Raw genomic sequence first — 16,874 nt, forward strand, 5'->3', positions numbered from 1 at the left:
ACTATATTTCACCATGTTGCTGAGTCTGGTCTTGAACTCCTGGGCTCAAGCAACCTGCCCACTTCGGCCTCCCAAAGTACTAGGATTACAAGGCATGAGCCACCGGGTATTTTTTATCATATTCCCAATACTTATGTATACAGACTTCCTTGTTTATAAATCTGTATCTGTACCATTGCCACATATTATTGTATTAATATAATCTCATAGTGCAAATACTTGTTCATTATTTGTTTTAAATAATGCCTAGACTACACTCACCTATTTGTATATGTGAACTTTTTTTAAAACATTTTATTTTTTAATAATTTAAGACTCAGAAAGCTGCAGTAGTACAGGTTCCCAGGTATGCTTCACCCAAGGGCTTTCAATTAGAACCTTTTTTTTTTTTTTTTGAGATGGAGTCTCGCTCTGTCACCAGGCTGGAGTGCAGTGGTGCCATCTCAGCACACTGCAACCTCTGACTCCCTGATTCGAGCAATTCTCCTGTCTCAGCCTCCCGAGTAGCTGGAATTACAGGCACGCGCCACCACACCCAGCTAATTTTTGTATTTTTAGTCAAGACGGTGTTTCGCCATGTTGGTCAGGCTGATCTCAAACTCCTGACCTCAGGTGATCTGCTTGCCTTAGCCTCCCAAAGTGCTGGGATTAGAGTGGTGAGCCACTGTGCCTGGCCCCTGAAATCACCTTTTCTGTAATGCTACTTTGTTCAATAAAAATAACATATTAATATCCTTTTTAAAAATACATACAATATATTGTTATTAACTGTAGTCACCATGATGTACAATAGATCTCTTGAACTTATTCCTCCTAACTGAATTTTGTGTCCTTTCTTCAGTATTTCTCCAATTCCCCTACCCACCAACCTCTAGTAACCACCATTTTACTCTCTATTTCTATGAATTCAACTTTTTACATTCCACGTGTAAGTGAGATCATGTGATATTTGTCTTTCTATGTCTGGCTTATTTCGTTTAACATAATGTCCTCCAGGTTTATCCATGTTATCACAAATGACAGAATTTATTCTTTTTTTAAGGCTGAATAGTGTTCCATTGTGTATGTATGCCACATTTTCTTTCACCATTCATCCATCAATGAATGAAAACACTTAGGTTGATTTCGTATCTTAGCTATTGTGAATAATGCTGCAATGAACATAGTAGTACAGATATCTCTTCAACATACCCATATTAGTTATATCCTTTAGATATATATCCAATAGGGGGAATTACTGAATCATATAGTAGTTCTATTTAAATTTTTTTTTGTTTTTTAATTTTGTTTGTTTAGAGACAGGGTCTCGCTGTGTCTCCAAGGCTGTAGCACAGTTCTGCAATCATAACTCACTGTAAGCTCAAGTGATCTACTTCAGCTTCGCTACTACAGGCACATGCCACTATAGTCAGCTAATTTTTAAAAATTGTTTGTAGAGTCCAGGTGTGGTGGCTCACGCCTGTAATCCCAGCAATTTGGGAGGCCTAGGCGGGTGGATCACCTGAAGTCAGGAGTTTGACACTAGCCTGACTGCCATGGTAAAACCCCGTCTCTACTAAAAATACAAAAAAATTAGCCGGGCGTGGCTGTGCATGCCTATGATCCCAGCTACTTGGGAGGCTGAGAGGCAGGAGAATCACTTGAACCCAGGAGGCAGAGGTTGCAGTAAGCCAAGATCTCGCCATTGCACTCCAGCCTGGGCGACAAGAGTGAAAATCCAACTCAAAAAAAAAAAATCGTTTGTAGAGACAGGGTCTCACAATATTGACCAGTCTGGTCTCAAACTCCTGGCTTCAGGCAGTCTTCCTGTCTTGGCCTCCCAAAGTGCTGACATTATAGCCATGAGCCCCTGCACCCAGCCTTATTTTTAATTTTTTGAGGAACCTCCATACATGTTTTCCATAATGGCTGTACTTATTTACCTTCTCACCTTATTGTATAATGGTGCATATCTCAGAATGTGTCCTTACTGAGTGACACATAACTATATTTGAAGTAAGTTTCTTACAGATAGCATATAGTTGGGTCTTTTCTTTTCTTTTTTTAATAGAGACAGGGTCTCGCTATGTTGCCCAGGCTGGTCTTGAACTCCTGGGCTCAAGCAATATGCCTGCCTGGGCCTCCCAAAGTGTTGGTATTATAGGCATGAGCCACCATGCCTGGCCTAGGTCCTTTTTTTTTGAGACAGGGTCTCACTTTTGTCACCCAAGCTGGAGTGCCGTGGTGCAATCATGGCTCACTGCAGCCTCAACCTCCTAGGCTCAATCAGCCCTCCACCTCAGCCTCCTGAGTAGCTGGGATTACAGATGCATGCCATTATGCCTGGCTAATTTTTGTTTTGTTTGGGGTTTTTTTGGTAGAGACAGGGTTTTGCCATGTTGCCCAGGCTGGTCTCGAACTCTTGGGCTGAAGTGATCCACCTACCTTGGTCTCCCAAAGTGCTGGGATTACAAGCGTAAACCATTACACGTGGTCTAGTTGGGTTCTTTAAAAAAAGAATCAGTTCTACTAATTTCTTTTCGTTGGTATGTATAAACCATTTATATTTAATATAATTATTGATACTTTGGATTTAAATTTGCCATTTTTGTTTCATTCATTATTTTTGTTCTTCTGTTTCCCCTTTCCTGTTTTACAATGGGTTCCTTGAACATTTTTTAATATTTCATTTTGAGTATATCTCTTTATAAAGTTTTTTGTGTGATTGCTCTAGGAATATATATGTAGATAACTTATTACAGTCTATTAATATCAACTTTTTACCACCTTAAGTAGAAAGTAGTTAGTTTTAGTAGAAGGAACCTTTTAGTTCCTTCTACCTTTCTTCTTCTTTTTTTTTTTTTTTTGAGACGGAGTCTTGCTCTGTCATCAGGTTGGAGTGCAGTGGCGTGATCTCAGCTCATTGCAATCTCCACCTCCTGGGTTCAAGCCATTCTCCTGCCTCAGCCCCTCCGAGTAGCTGGGATTACAGGTGCATGCCACCACACCCAGCTAATTTTTGTATTTTTAGTAGAGATGAGGTTTCACCATGTTGGCCAGGATGGTCTCGATCTCCTGACCTCGTGATCTGCCGGCCTCGGCCTCCCAAAGTGCTGGGATTACAGGCATGAGCCATTGTGCCTGGCACACCTTCCTTCTTTATGGTACAGTTGTCTTAAATATTACCTCTACATACAAGGAGAACCACATCAGGGACTGCTATAATTTTTACTTTCAACCATCAAACATAATCTTTAAAACTCAAGAGAAGAATTGCTTAATTAGTGTATGTATGTGTGTCTGTATATGAATAAACATACATATATGCATAACATATATATGGATATATGCATATATAGACACACACACACCCTTTCCATTGCTTTTTCTTTACTTCTATTTGAGGTTTTCTTCTGTTATCATTTACTTCCTTTCTGATAGAGTTTCTTTAGCCATTCTTTTCAAAGCTGATCTGTTGGTGACACATTTTTAGTTTTGTTCATCTGCCAGTATTTTTATTTCATTTTTATTTCTGAAGGATATTTTCACTGTCTATAGAATTTTAGCTTGATAGTTATTTTCTTTCAGCATTTGAAAAATATTGTATCCATCCTTGTGGTTTCCATGGTTCCTGATGAAAAATCTGTTGTCTTTCAAATTGTTATTCTCCTATAAGTGATATGTTGTTTCTCTCTAATTGATTTCAGGACTTTTCTTTAGTTTTTAGAAGTTTGATTCTGTAAGTTTATATCTAAATTTGAGGCTGAGTGTGGTGGCTCATGCCCATAATCCCAACACTTTGAGAGGCCAAGGTAAGAGGATTTCGTGAATCCAGGAGTTTGAGACCAGCCTGGACGACATAGTGAGACCCCACCTCTAAAACAGATAGATAGATAGTTGATTTTGTTTTTGTTTTTTCCTTTTTTTGAGACGGAGTCTTGCTGTGTCACCCAGGCTGGAGTGCAGTGGCTCGATCTCGGTTCACTACAACCTCCGCCTCCTGGGTTCAAGCAATTCTCCTGCGTCAGCCACCCAAGTAGCTGGGATTACAGGCACCCGCCACCACACCCAACTCATTTTTTGTATTTTTAGTACAGATGGGGTTTCACCATGTTGGCCAAGTTGGTCTCGAACTCCTGACCTCAGGTGATCCCCCTGCCTCAGCCTCCCAAAGTGCTGGGATTACAGATGTGAGCCATCACACCCAGTAGACAGTTTTTAGCCATTATTTCTTAAATTTTTTTTTTTTCATCTCTCCATTCATTCTCTTACTCTTGGGACCCTGATAGCATGAATGTTAGATCTTTGTTATTATCCCACAGGACTTTGAAACTGTGCTCATTTCTTTTCAATCTACTTTCTCTCTTGTACAGACTGGATGATTTCCATTCATTTAAGTTTACTAATTGTTTCCTTTATCATTTTTCTTTTGCTGTTGAGCCCATCCAGTGGGTCTTTTTAATTTCAGAAATTTTATTTTTAAAAATTCCATTTGGTACTCCTTATGTCTTCTATATGCTGAGTGTTTATAATGTCTTGTTTGAGCAGTTTCATGAGCGCTGTTTTAAATTCTTTTCAAATAATTTCAAAATCTATATTATCTTGGTATTGTCATCTGTTGATTGCCTTTTTTCATTCAAGTTGAGATTTTCATGTTCCTGGTATAATGAGTAATGTTGGATTGCATCCTAGCACTTGGAATATTGTGCTATGAGATTCTGGTTCCTGTTTAAATTTTTATATTTAACAGTCAACCTGTTTAGGTTTAGAACACATACCCTGTCCCACTTTTGTCGACTGTGGTTCAGTTTTCAGTCTTGTTTTACTCTTATGGTCTGTGCTACCGAAAGGCCAGTCTGAAATTTAGGTGTTATTCCAGAGCAGTGTTCAGTTCTTATGCCTTTTGCTGTGTTGTTTCTGGTCATTTTTACACACGGGTTGCTCAGAGGCACTTTTAGGATTTCATACACAGATTCAGAGAATTCATTTCTCTAGCTCTCTCCTCACCATAATCCTTTCCCAATTCTGTAGTTTTGCTGGGATTAGGACTCCATCTGGTTATTCCAGGGTAGAGAAAGATGAGTTCACCCACATTCTCTGCAGCTGTAACATGGAGAAGAGGGGAAAGGCGTGCCACCTCATTATGGCAGAGTTGTGTTGGAAGGCAGAATGCTGTTCACAATTTCTGGGCCACAGTGTCTGGTGAGGAAAAGGAGGGGTACCTCCTCCCCTTTTTTAGTTTGCCTGGTCAAAATGCTTTTGTCTGCTGAGCTGCCCCTTTCCCAGTTCTTTACCTAGAGAGGGCAGGCTTTTCTTGGCACTTTCTTGTCTGTGCTTACTGGATCTTTCAGATTGTGGCTTCAGAGCTTGGGCTAGGACATATTAGAAGTTAAACCAAACCAAACAAAAAAGTAGGGAGCTTCCTGTTGGGTCAGTCCTCATGTCCCCTGGTCCCTAGCCAATCTACCTTCTTTTTTCTACTTTTCAGAATTTTTCTGTCACTTGTGTCATGAATTTCATCTAGAATGTTCGGTTATAATCGGTGGGAAGGGCTGGGCGCGGTGGCTCACGCCTATAATCCCAGCACTTTGGGAGGCCAAGGCGAGCGGATCACCTGAGGTGAGGAGTTCGAGACCAGCCTGGCCAACATGGTGAAACCCCGTCTCTACTAAAAATACAAAAAAAATTAGCCGGGCATGGTGGGGGACGCCTGTAATCCCAGCTACTTGGGAGGCTCAGATAGGAGAATCGTTTGAACCCAGGAGGTGGAGGTTGCAGTGAGCTGAGATTGCGCCACTGCGCTCCAGCCTGGGCAAGAAGAGCAAAACTCCGTCTCAAAAAAAAAAAAAAAAAAAACAAAATCAGTGGGAGGAATAGGGTGGAATATGCTTACTCCATCTTTTCCTGAACTGTAAATCCCTGCTGCAATTTTAAATTATGAAGTTTAGTTCCAGTAGTTTTTTTTAACCTATGTACATAGTCTTTCAAATACAAATAACAGTTAAGGGGTTTCCCCCCAATAATTATATCTTGTTTTCTTTTCTTTCTTTTTTTTTTTTTTTAAAGAGACCGGGTCTCGCTGTATCGCCTAGGCTGGACTTGAACTCCTGTGCTCAGGCAGTCCTCCTCCCTCAGCCTTCCAAGTATCTGGGACTACAGGCATATACCCCCATACCTAGCTGTTTTCTTATCCCATTATCTACTTTTAGAACAAGGATTGGCAAACTATAATCTGTTTCCCATATCCAGCTCACTGCTTATTTTGGTATGGCAGACAAGCTCAGAATAGGTTTTCCTTTTTTTTGGAGACAGGTCTCACTTTGTCACTGAGGCTGGAGTGCATTGGTGTAAACACAGCTCACTTCAGCCTCGACCTCCCAGGCTCATGGGATCCTCCTGTCTCAGAGAGAAAAAGAGAGAGAGAAAAAAAGAAATTATATGAAATTCAAATTTCAGCGTTTTATTAGAATATGCCATGTTCATTTGTTTATATATTGTCTGTGGCTGCCTTCATGGTACGACAGCAGAGTTGAGTAGTTGAAGCAGAGACTTAGTTGCCAGCCCTTTTTCCAGATGATTTGTAAATCCTAGAAGTGAAACCATTGTCCCTTTCTTGTCCTGCTTTAGTGATACTGATATTTCAAGATACATAATTTTCTTGGGTGAAAGTTTCTTTTGTTTCTGGTTTCTAGGTATTTGTGAGATATTTCTCTCACAAAACGGGTTCTTTTCTTCTGTTTTTTTGTTTTTTTTGTTTCTTTGGTTTTTTGAGACAGTCTCGCTCTGTCACCCAGGCTGGAGTTCAGTGGCGCGATCTCAGCTCACTGCAACCTCTGCCTCCTGGGTTCAAGCAGTTCTCCTGCCTCGGCCTCCCTAGTAGCTGGGATTACAGGTGCCTGCAATCACGCCAGGCTAATTTTTGTATTTTTAGTAGAGATGGGGTTTCACCATGTTGGCCAGGCTGGTCTTGAACTCCTGACCTCAGGTGATCTGCCCTCCTTGGCCTCCCAAAGTGCTGGGATTACAGGCATGAGCCACTGCGCCTTGTCTCTTTTCCTCTGTTATCTGACTTACTGGATGGCATCTGTTAGGTAAATCAGAAACCAAAGAGGAGTAGCATTCAGCACTCCCTGTCACCCCAAGAGCAAATCTATTATCACACCCTGTGCAGTTTACTTCCTGAATATCTCCTTCCTTGTAACACTTTCGTGTCTCCACCAGTAACTTCTAACTGGACTGTCCACATCCAGTGCTATATTCTCTACACCCAGCTAAATGAAGTGTTCATTCCAAAATGCAGGGCAGGGAGGTCACTGTCATGCTTCTGTTCTTCAAAGGCTTCTTAATGCTTATGGGACAAAGAAAAATCACCCTTGTGTGGCCCTACCCTGTATACATCTCCAGCTTCCTGGCACCTGCTCCCCCTTACTCTTTATACTTCAGACACGGTGGCTTCTTTCAGACCCTGCTCCTACCCTTTCTGAGGTTATGGACTGGCATGGAGTTCCCTGCCCTCCTTAATGCCTCCCTGATTCCTGTTCATCTTCTACTTGTCAGCTCAGGAATCAGTGCCTTAGGGAGGCCTTGGCTGAGCTCCCTGACTAGGTCAAATTTTCTTCTTCTGTAGGCTCTTAGAGTCCTATAATTCTCTTTTCCATCACTTCTCGTATTTGTCTGTGAGGTGATTTGTTTAATGTCAGTTTTCTGCTACTAGACTGTAAGCTTCATGAAGATAGGGATTCTGTTAGAATTTGTTCACTATTTCTAGTAGAAGGAACAGGGCCTAGCACATAGTAAATACTGAGTAAGCGGGTTATTTCCCCAATGATTGCCTTTTTAAAGAAAACCAGTTCTGTAAACCAGCATTCATCAGGCTTATCATATGGCTTTTTATATTTTGAATTATTTTTGTGAGGATTTTTATTAATATGTTTCCCAATAATGGACCATGGTTAAATTTTTGAAGTAAGCCTTACTTGATCAGGTTATGGTATAATTATAACATATGCTGCTTTTTCTTTGCTAGGATTTTAAGATTTTGCAGTTAAAGTTATTTTCTTTTTTGTGTGCTTTGTCAGATTTTGACATCAGTGTTATACTAGTATTTTCATGGCTTATTTTATTCCATTCTTTTATTTTCAACTTTTCTATATCCTTAAGCTTAAAAATGTCTCTTTTAAACAGCATATAATTGAGGGCTTTTATTATTAGGCTTTATAATTTTTGTATTTTAATTGGAACATTTAGTTTGTTTAATATAGTTAATATATTCTTTGCTTTCTATTTTCCTCAAAGATTGGAATAGAACAAAAGGCTGACCTCCCCCAAGCAAGAGGGAATTCTCTGGCAGTCTGCCTTTGCACTTGAAATGCAACTCCTCCCTGAATCTCCAGCCTGCCAGCCTCTTTTATTATGAGTCAATTCCTTAAAATAAATCTATATGATATATATTTAATATAATTAATATATAATGTGGCTACTACCTAGTAAAATTAATGTATACTTAATATGACATATAATATAATTACAGTAGTACCTTCTTATCTGGGGGAAGCATTATATTCCAAGACCCCCAGTGGATGCCTAAAACCACAGATATATATTTCCCTATACATACATAGCTGTGATAAAGTTTAATTTATAAATTAGGCACAGTAAAAAATTAACAATAACTAATAATAAAATACAATACTTATAATAATATGCCAGCATGTTCCTTTTTCTCTTTTTTCTTGCTTTTTGGATTGATAGACTTTTTTACTATCCTAGCTTTTTTCCCTCTTGCCAAGTTATAGACCCTGTTCTTTTAGTGGTTACCCTACAGATTACAACACATAGCCTGCATGTATCACATTAATGTAATCGATATATTAGTACATTTGTTCTTAGACAATACAAAGATCTTAGAACACTTTTAACTTCTTTTATCAGTTCCTTACATATATATATAATTTGTGTAGTCTAATAATATGTATTTTAAAACCCATAAGACATTATTATTGTTTTTATATGGTCCCCATTCATTTAGATCTATCTACGTATTACCATTTCCATTTTTCGTCACTGCTTTTTTAACCTTATTGAGACTATTTACTTTCTGCTTGAAGAACATACTTTAATAAGTTCTTAGTATTGTTTTGCTGCTAATGAATTGTCTTGAATTTTCTTGGTCTGAAGGTTTTTAAATTTTGCCTTTAGGGGCCGGGCGTGGTAGCTCACACCTATAATCCCAACACTTTGGGAGGCGGAGGTCGGTGGGTCACTTGAGGTCAAGAGTTCAAGACCAGCCTGGCCAGCATAGCGAAACACTCTCTCTACTAAATATACAAAAATTAGCCAGGCATGGTGGTGGGCACCTGTAATCCCAGCTACCCAGGAGGCTGAGGCAGGAGAATTGCTTGAACCCAAGAGAGAGGTTGCAGTGAGCCGAGGTCATGCCACTGCACTCCAGCCTGGGCAACAGAGTGAGACTCATCTCAAAAAAAAAAAAAAAAAAATTTTTTTTTTTACCTTTAGGTCCTTAAAAGATAATTTTATAATATATATAAATATTTTAATATTTTAGTATAATATTTTTGGTGGCAAAATTTTTTTGTCCTTTGAAAATATTCATTTTTTGTCTTCTGGCTTCTGTCTATATTAGTTAGGGTTCTCCAAGAAACAGATTCAATAGGTTGTAGGTGTGCTTTATTTATTTTTTTTTAAATTTTTATTTATTTTTTCAAGACGGTGTCTTGCCTTATCATTCACACTGGAATATAGTGGTGTGATCATAGCCCATTGCAGCCTCGATCACTTGGGCTTAAGCAATACTCCTGTCTCAGCCTTCCAGGTCGCTGAGACTGCAGGCATGTGCCACCGCACCTGGCTTATTTTATATATATATGTATATGTTTTTATATTTATATAATTTATTTTATATATTTTATATTAAATTATATTTTATATTATTTAAAAATATATTTTATATTATATACATATTCTTATGTAGTTTCATTCTTATCTGCAGTTTCAATTACCCATGGCTAACTACAGTCCGAAAATATTAAACAGAAAATTCAGTGATAAACAATTCATAAGTTTCGTGTACCATTCTAAGTAGCATGATGAAACCTTGCTCCTATCCTGCTCCATCCAGCCCAGGATGTGAATCATCCCTTTGTCTGATGTATCCATGCTCTAGGCACTATCCACCCGTTAGTCACTTAGCCATCTGGGTTATAAGATCAACTGTAGCAATACTGCAGTGCTTTTGTTCAAGTAATGCTTATTTTACTTAATAATGGCCCAAAGTGCAAGAGTAGTGGTGGCATATTGTTACAGTTGTTCTATTTTATTATTAGTTGTTGCTGTTAATGTCTTACTGTGCCTAATTTCTAAATTAAATTTTTACCATAGGTATGTATATATAGGAATGAAATACAGTTTACATAGGGTTCAGTACCGTCTGTGGTTTCAGGCATTTACTGGGAGTCTTGGAACATATCCCCCCACCCCCCCCAGATAAGGGGGTAGTACTGAAATTATATTAAATATATGCTTATTATATTAAATATTAGTCATACATTACATACATATTATATAGATTTATTTTAAGGGATTGATTCACAGTGGGGGAGGCTAGCAGGCTGGAGACCCAGGAAGGAACTGCACTTCAAGTTCAAGGGTAGTCTGCTGGAGAATTCCGTCTTGCGTGGGGGAGGTCAGCCTTTTGTGCTATTCAGACCTTCAGTTGTATGGATGAAGCCCACCTACATTATGGAGGGCAACCTTCTGTACTCAAGAGTCCATTGATTTAAATGTAAATCTCATCCAAAAAAACCCCTCACAGAAATATCCAGAATAACCTTTAACCAAATATCTGGACACTGTGGTGTGGCCCAACCAAATTAACAATCACAAGTCTACTCTTTATCAATTTGGCACCCATACACATCTCCTTAAACCATTATTAATCTCCAAATAAAGACAGTAACAAAGTCATACTTCTGCTTAGCATGAAAGAACTATCTTGCATGTAGCCGAAAACACACTATTCCTTTCTCTAAAAGAGGATGCAGATTATTTGGTTGATGTTTACTCTTCTTGATATCCTGCAACTTAAATTCTAAAGTTTAAGAAAAAGTTAATACTTAAGTATTATGATCAGCTGTTAATCTAATTTTTTTTTGGACGAAAATATTTTCGTATCCATTTTCTATTGCTGCCTAGCAAAACATCCCCAAATTTAATATTTTAAAGCAACAACCATCAAAAATTGGCTCACAATTCTGTGAATATCAATCAATGCTGGGTAGCTGTTTGGTTCCTCTACTGGTCTTTTTTTTTTTTTTTTTAGACAGTGTCTCACTCTGCCACCCAGGCTGGAGTGCAGTGGCATGATCTCGGCTCACTGTAACCTCCGCCTCCCAGGCTCAAGCAATTGTCCTGTCTCAACCTTCTGAGTAGCTGGGATTACAGACACACACCACTACCACCTGGCTAATTTTTTTATTTTTAGTAGATATAGGGTTTCACCATGTTGGCCAGGCTGGTCTCAAACTCCTCACCTCAAATGATCCACCTGCCTCGGCCTCCCAAAGTGCTGGGATTACAGGCGTGAGCCACCATGCCCGGCCCCTCTGCTGGTCTTGATTGAAGTCATTCATGCAACTGTAATCATCTAATGGTTCATCTGGGACTGAGATTGTCTCAAGCACATGTCTGGCAGTTGGTGTCACTTGTTGATTGGGCCTCTCTCTTAACGTAAGGAAGTGAGCCAAAGCTTCTCACATTATGACAGCAGTGTTCCCATAGAGCCAAATGACAGCTGTAAGTTCTCTTGAGGTATCAACTTGGAAGACACACCATTACTTCTGCATTTTATTGGTTTAAGCAAGTCACAGGGCCAACTCAAATTAAAGGAATGGAGAAATAAACTTCACCTGTTGATAGGAGTGGCAGTGTCTCACTGTAAAAGGCATGTGTACAAGGATGGGATTTTACGTAGCCATCTTTGCAAACAGTCTACCACAGTGTCTTTTTTCCTTTCGAGTGCTTAAAAAAATTGTTTTTAAATAATTATTTGGTTTTCAGAAATTTCACTATTGTGTATCTAGACACAGATTTCCTTTTTATTTATCTGTTTGGGGGGGGTTTAGGGCTTCTTGGATCTGTGGTTTGATGTTTTTCCTCAGTTTTGGAGAATTTTCAGCCTTCGTCTGTTCTTCGAATATTTCTTCTGTTCCATTTCTCCCTTTCCGCTTTTCTGAAACTGAAATTACATGTAGGTTAGATCATTTCATTGTATCCTTTATACCTCTTACCTTCTCTTTGGTATTTTTTTATAAATCTTTTTGCTTCTCTCTGCTTCATTCTAGATACTTCCTTTTGACCTATTTACCAGCTCACTAATTTGCTCTTCAGGTATATTTTACCTGTTCTTAAATTTATCCATTAAGATCTTTTTTTCAGATCTGCTGTTACATTTTTATACCATTCTTGACTAAAATTCTTAATGCTACAGGACTGTTCTTCTTGTCTGTTTCTTACTGATTCTCATGTTGCCTTTTTGTGGACTAGACACTGTAGTTTTAAAATTATTTATAGAAATGACCTGAGACCTATGATATATTTTTCAAGAGAGGATTTACGTTTGTTTCTAGCTTTGCCTAGGAGTCTTCAATCATTTTAATTCAGTTTCAGGGACTGATTTGCTTTTAAGCAGGGCTGTAGTCCCTACAGGGGTGGTCAACTTCAGTTCACTACCTAATATACCTATTATGTGTGGAGTACTTTGCTAGATGTTGGATAGGTCTTGTGAGCAGAGCAGACCTCTCTTTGGTCTGTATGGAGCATGGAGCTTGATTATAATTGACAGGTTGTGTGTGTGTGTGTGTGTGTGTGTGTGTGTGTGTGTGTGTAAATAAATAAACATTTATTTATTTATTTATTATAGGCCGGGTACAGTGGCTCACACCTGTAATCCCAGCACTTTATGAAGTCAAGGCAGGTGGATCACTTGAGGTCAGGAGTTTGAGGCCAGCCTTGCCAACATGGTGAAACCCTGTCTCTTCTGAAAATACAAAAATTAGCCAGACGTGGTGGCAGGTGCCTGTAATCCCAGCTACTCAAGAGGCTGCGGCATGACAGTCACTCAAGCCCGGGAGGTAGAGGTTGCAGTGAGCTGAGATTGTGCCACTGTAATCCAGCCTGGGTGACAGAGTGAGACTCCATCTCAATATATATATGTGTGTGTATATATATATATCTTTAAGATAGATATATTTATATAGCTAAGTAATTAATAAATATATTAAGTTCTATGAAAGCAATGAGTAGGCTGCTATGGTTGTGAATATTTGGACTACACAGGGGATAAGAATGGGTCTACCATAATTAGCAGGGACAGGTTTTGTTTAAGCCAAAAACTAAGAGGGCTTAGAACAGAAACCGCCAGGCAGAAGCAGTTACCAGTGTGAAGACTAGATGACAACCAAAAAAGTATGTGGGAGGAGGGAGGGGAGGTTGCGCAGTGAGGAGTCGAGATTGACTTAGAACTGTATTAATGAGCTTTCCCCCCAACCCCCATTTTTCTCCCATTTACCTTCAGAAAAATTAGTGATTTGGCTACCAGTGAATCTAGGCTCCAGGTCTAGCTCTGTAGTTTTGGACTAGTTACCTAATTCTTCATTCACAACAAAACAGAAGGAGAGAGGAAAAAGAGAGCAAACATGGAATTGGGATGGGAAGTAAGAGAGCACATTAGGAGAGAGACTATGTCAAGTTTCTTCGTATTCCTTTTTTAATTACAGAAGAAAAGATGGGATAAGAATATTCCATCTTATTTCTCTGTTTAAAAGAAAGAGTAGGCCGGGCGTGGTGGCTCACGCCTGTAATCCCAGCACTTTGGGAGGCTGAGGCAGGCGGATCACAAGGTCAGGAGTTTGACACCAGCCTGACCAACATGGTGAAACCCCATCTCTACTAAAATTACAAAAATTAGCCGGGCGTGGTGGCGCATGCCTGTAATCCCAGCTACTTGGGAGGCTGAGGCAGGAGAATCGCTTGAACCCGGGAGGCAGAGGTTGCAGTGAGCCGAGATCACGCCACTGCACTCCAGCCTGGGCAACAGAGCGAGACTCCTTCTCAGAAAAAAAAATAATAATAATAATAAAATAAATAAAAGAAAGAGTAAATGAATCAAAATGAAGAGAAGCCATTTTATCTGCCTCCTGGATGAAGAGTTTCATTGATGAACCTGAAATGTTTTGGTTAACATGAGAAAGGAGGGTGAGAAGATGCCTGAGATGTGAGCTCCTTGAGGACAGGAGCTGCTTTCTCTCTCCAGCCTGGCACAAGACAAGGAACTTAGTTGAATGAATGAGCAAATAAGTGGTTCTCTGCTTTGAAGGAACTTGGACTGTCATTACCTTGCAAATCAGGTTTACCATTTATTTGCTTTATATAAGTTCCAGAAACAGATTAAGAAACTATTTCCTCTCATAATAGTACTACCCTAAACTTCTGGTCTGATCTATGGATTGTAGAGCTTAAATTTCCTCAAACTCCAACAGTCAGAGATTGTTACACCAAGATAAATAGCATATTTCTCAGCGCCTTGTATTTTCTGTCTTTGGCCACAGACCTTAGGACTTAGGCTGATATTTGAGAAGGAAAAACTGGAATTTAGTAGAATTATACTTCCTGTATCTTCATTTTCCAACTCTTATATAAGGTTTGCTTTTTCTAGAGAGAGACTAATCTGGAATGAGAATGAATTCTCATCAGTAAAGGCAAAGCTTTAAGTGGGTCATCTGACTTTGCTTTTGTGCTCTACATTCACCCTGCTCATAAAAGGTCCTTTCATGAGTTTTCTAGGCTTTCATCACTGCCAGCGTCTCCACAGGCATTGTGAAAGTATTAAACTTCCTACCCTCCCCCATGCTTGTCTCATGGACTCTTTCGTAGAGTGCACAGTGGACTGTGTTTAGCTCAGCAGGAACTCTTTGCAAACACTGAATACATGAACAACCCCCCTGGAAAGATAAGAGATTTCAGTATTGCTTGGTGTCATAGCCGCAGAAGTTAGTGTCTGCCAGTATCTGATAAATATGGTGACTTGCAGCCTAATTTTTGTGAAATTATGAGGCCAAAGTTTAAGAAGTGTTCATGTTAAAGTTACTTATATGTAAAATTTGCCTATCGATAATTTCTGTCAATAGGAGGTTGATGAATGCTTCACATAACCTAGATACTCCTAATTAACTGTTTTTTATTTCTTTTTTTCTAGGACACATGTTCAAAGAGCATAATTAACTTTTTAAAAGAAGCTAGTAAGTACTGAAATAGTTTTTTAAGTTTTTTCTACAGGAATAGAGGAAGAAAGGAAACATGGAATTCTGAAGGGCTACTTAGCACGCTGCTTATGGCATAATCTGGGGTGGGGGTGCATAGTAAAGGATTTGCATTTTACCGAGACCGATACATGTCAAGGGAACGGTATTTAAAATTAGTGATATGTGTTGATTTTTCAAGGACTATAGCCCATCAACTACAATAGGCTCCAAAAAATTCTGGTGAAATTAGCTTCTTGGAGCCTTCCAGTTTACCTACTATGTTATTCCCACTATAAAATATTCTCAACTTTTGGGGTTTTAGCCACTTAAGTTTTTTATTTTCTCTAATGTCTCTAGTATCTGCTTTAGTTTCCTGTCAATGCTAGACTCTGTGGTTCAGCAGTTCATCCATTCTCTTCCCAGTACTCAACCTCGTTGCTTATAGTTTCATTACATTCATCTAGCAAAACCTTAATTCTGTATGTTTGCCATACCATTAGTGCTTAGAGCATTTTTTCAGAAAAGAATCCTGGAAAAATGGATCTTACCTCACCTGGGCCGTCAGGACTGCTGGGCTGCCTGGTGTCAGCACTTCCCGCCATTTTCTATAGCACCAGTATTATTCTTAATACTTTAAAAAACCACCAGGCACGGCGGCTCACGCCTGGAATCCCAGCACTTTGGGAGGCCAAGGTGGGCGGATCACAAGGTCAGGAGATCAAGACCATCCTGGCTAACACAGTGAAACCCTGTCTGTACTAAAAATAGAAAAAAATTAGCCAGGCGTGGTGGCGTGCACCTGTAGTCCCAGCTGCTGGGGAGGCTGAGGCAGGAGAATGGCGTGAACCCGGGAGGCGGAGCTTGCAGTGAGCCGAGATTGCACCACTGCACTCCAGCCTGGGTGACAGAGCGAGACTCCGTCTCAAAAAAAAAAGTAAATAAAAATAAAATAAAAAACCATATCCCACTATCTCCCCCTTCTCTCTTTGCCTTTGATCTTGCTGCATACTTATGGGGAAATCTTTAAGATGTCAGATTTCAGTTCTCTCACTTTTCTACAACTTCTCCCACTTTTGCCTTTCTTATGTACCTTCCCTTCCTTCCCATCTGATTCCTTATCAGTATTTACACATGATTAGTTCTTGCCTAACCTAATAGACCCTTTCTTGAGTGCAAATCAGTGGCTATTTTTGCTAGGGTATAAAAATTATCTATCTAATCACCTTGACAAAGTTACCCTGTTATTTCCAATAACTTACTTCCTATGGATTCTTGTAGATTTTCTTTTTTTTTTTTTTTAATTTTTTTATTTTCAGATGTTTTCTCGCTTTGTCACCATGCCTGGCCTAAATTCTCGTAGGTTTTCTATGTAAACAATCAGATTTTCTGCAAGTATTAGTCTCCTTTCTAATTGTTATAATTTTAATTTCTTTTTCTTTTTAAAATTTTTCGTAGAGACAAGGTTTTGCTATGTTGTCCAGCCTGGTCTTGAACTCCTGGGCTCAAGCAATCCTCCCATCTCAGCCTCCCAAAGTGCCATTACAGTGGCATGAGCCACTGTGCCTGGCCAAATTTCTT

General features: G+C 39.4%; 1 protein-coding gene across 11 annotated transcripts in view; it reads left to right on the forward strand.

The window, feature by feature from the left end:
- The window catches only part of PTPRA (protein tyrosine phosphatase receptor type A), a 162,622-nt gene that overhangs the window by 60,676 nt on the left and 85,072 nt on the right, over positions 1-16,874 (forward strand). For 6 of the 11 annotated variants that reach the window (XR_010154307.1, XM_063803250.1, XM_063803252.1 and 3 more), the window contains one exon: positions 15,251-15,293. The exons of the other annotated variants lie outside the window; for them this stretch is intronic. The gene's annotated coding sequence lies outside the window, so the exon portion shown is untranslated. The remainder of the gene's footprint in view (positions 1-15,250; positions 15,294-16,874) is intronic. 11 annotated transcript variants of the gene reach the window in all.

Source organism: Pan troglodytes, chromosome 21 (genome assembly GCF_028858775.2).
Source record: "Pan troglodytes isolate AG18354 chromosome 21, NHGRI_mPanTro3-v2.0_pri, whole genome shotgun sequence".
NCBI lineage: Eukaryota > Metazoa > Chordata > Mammalia > Primates > Hominidae > Pan > Pan troglodytes.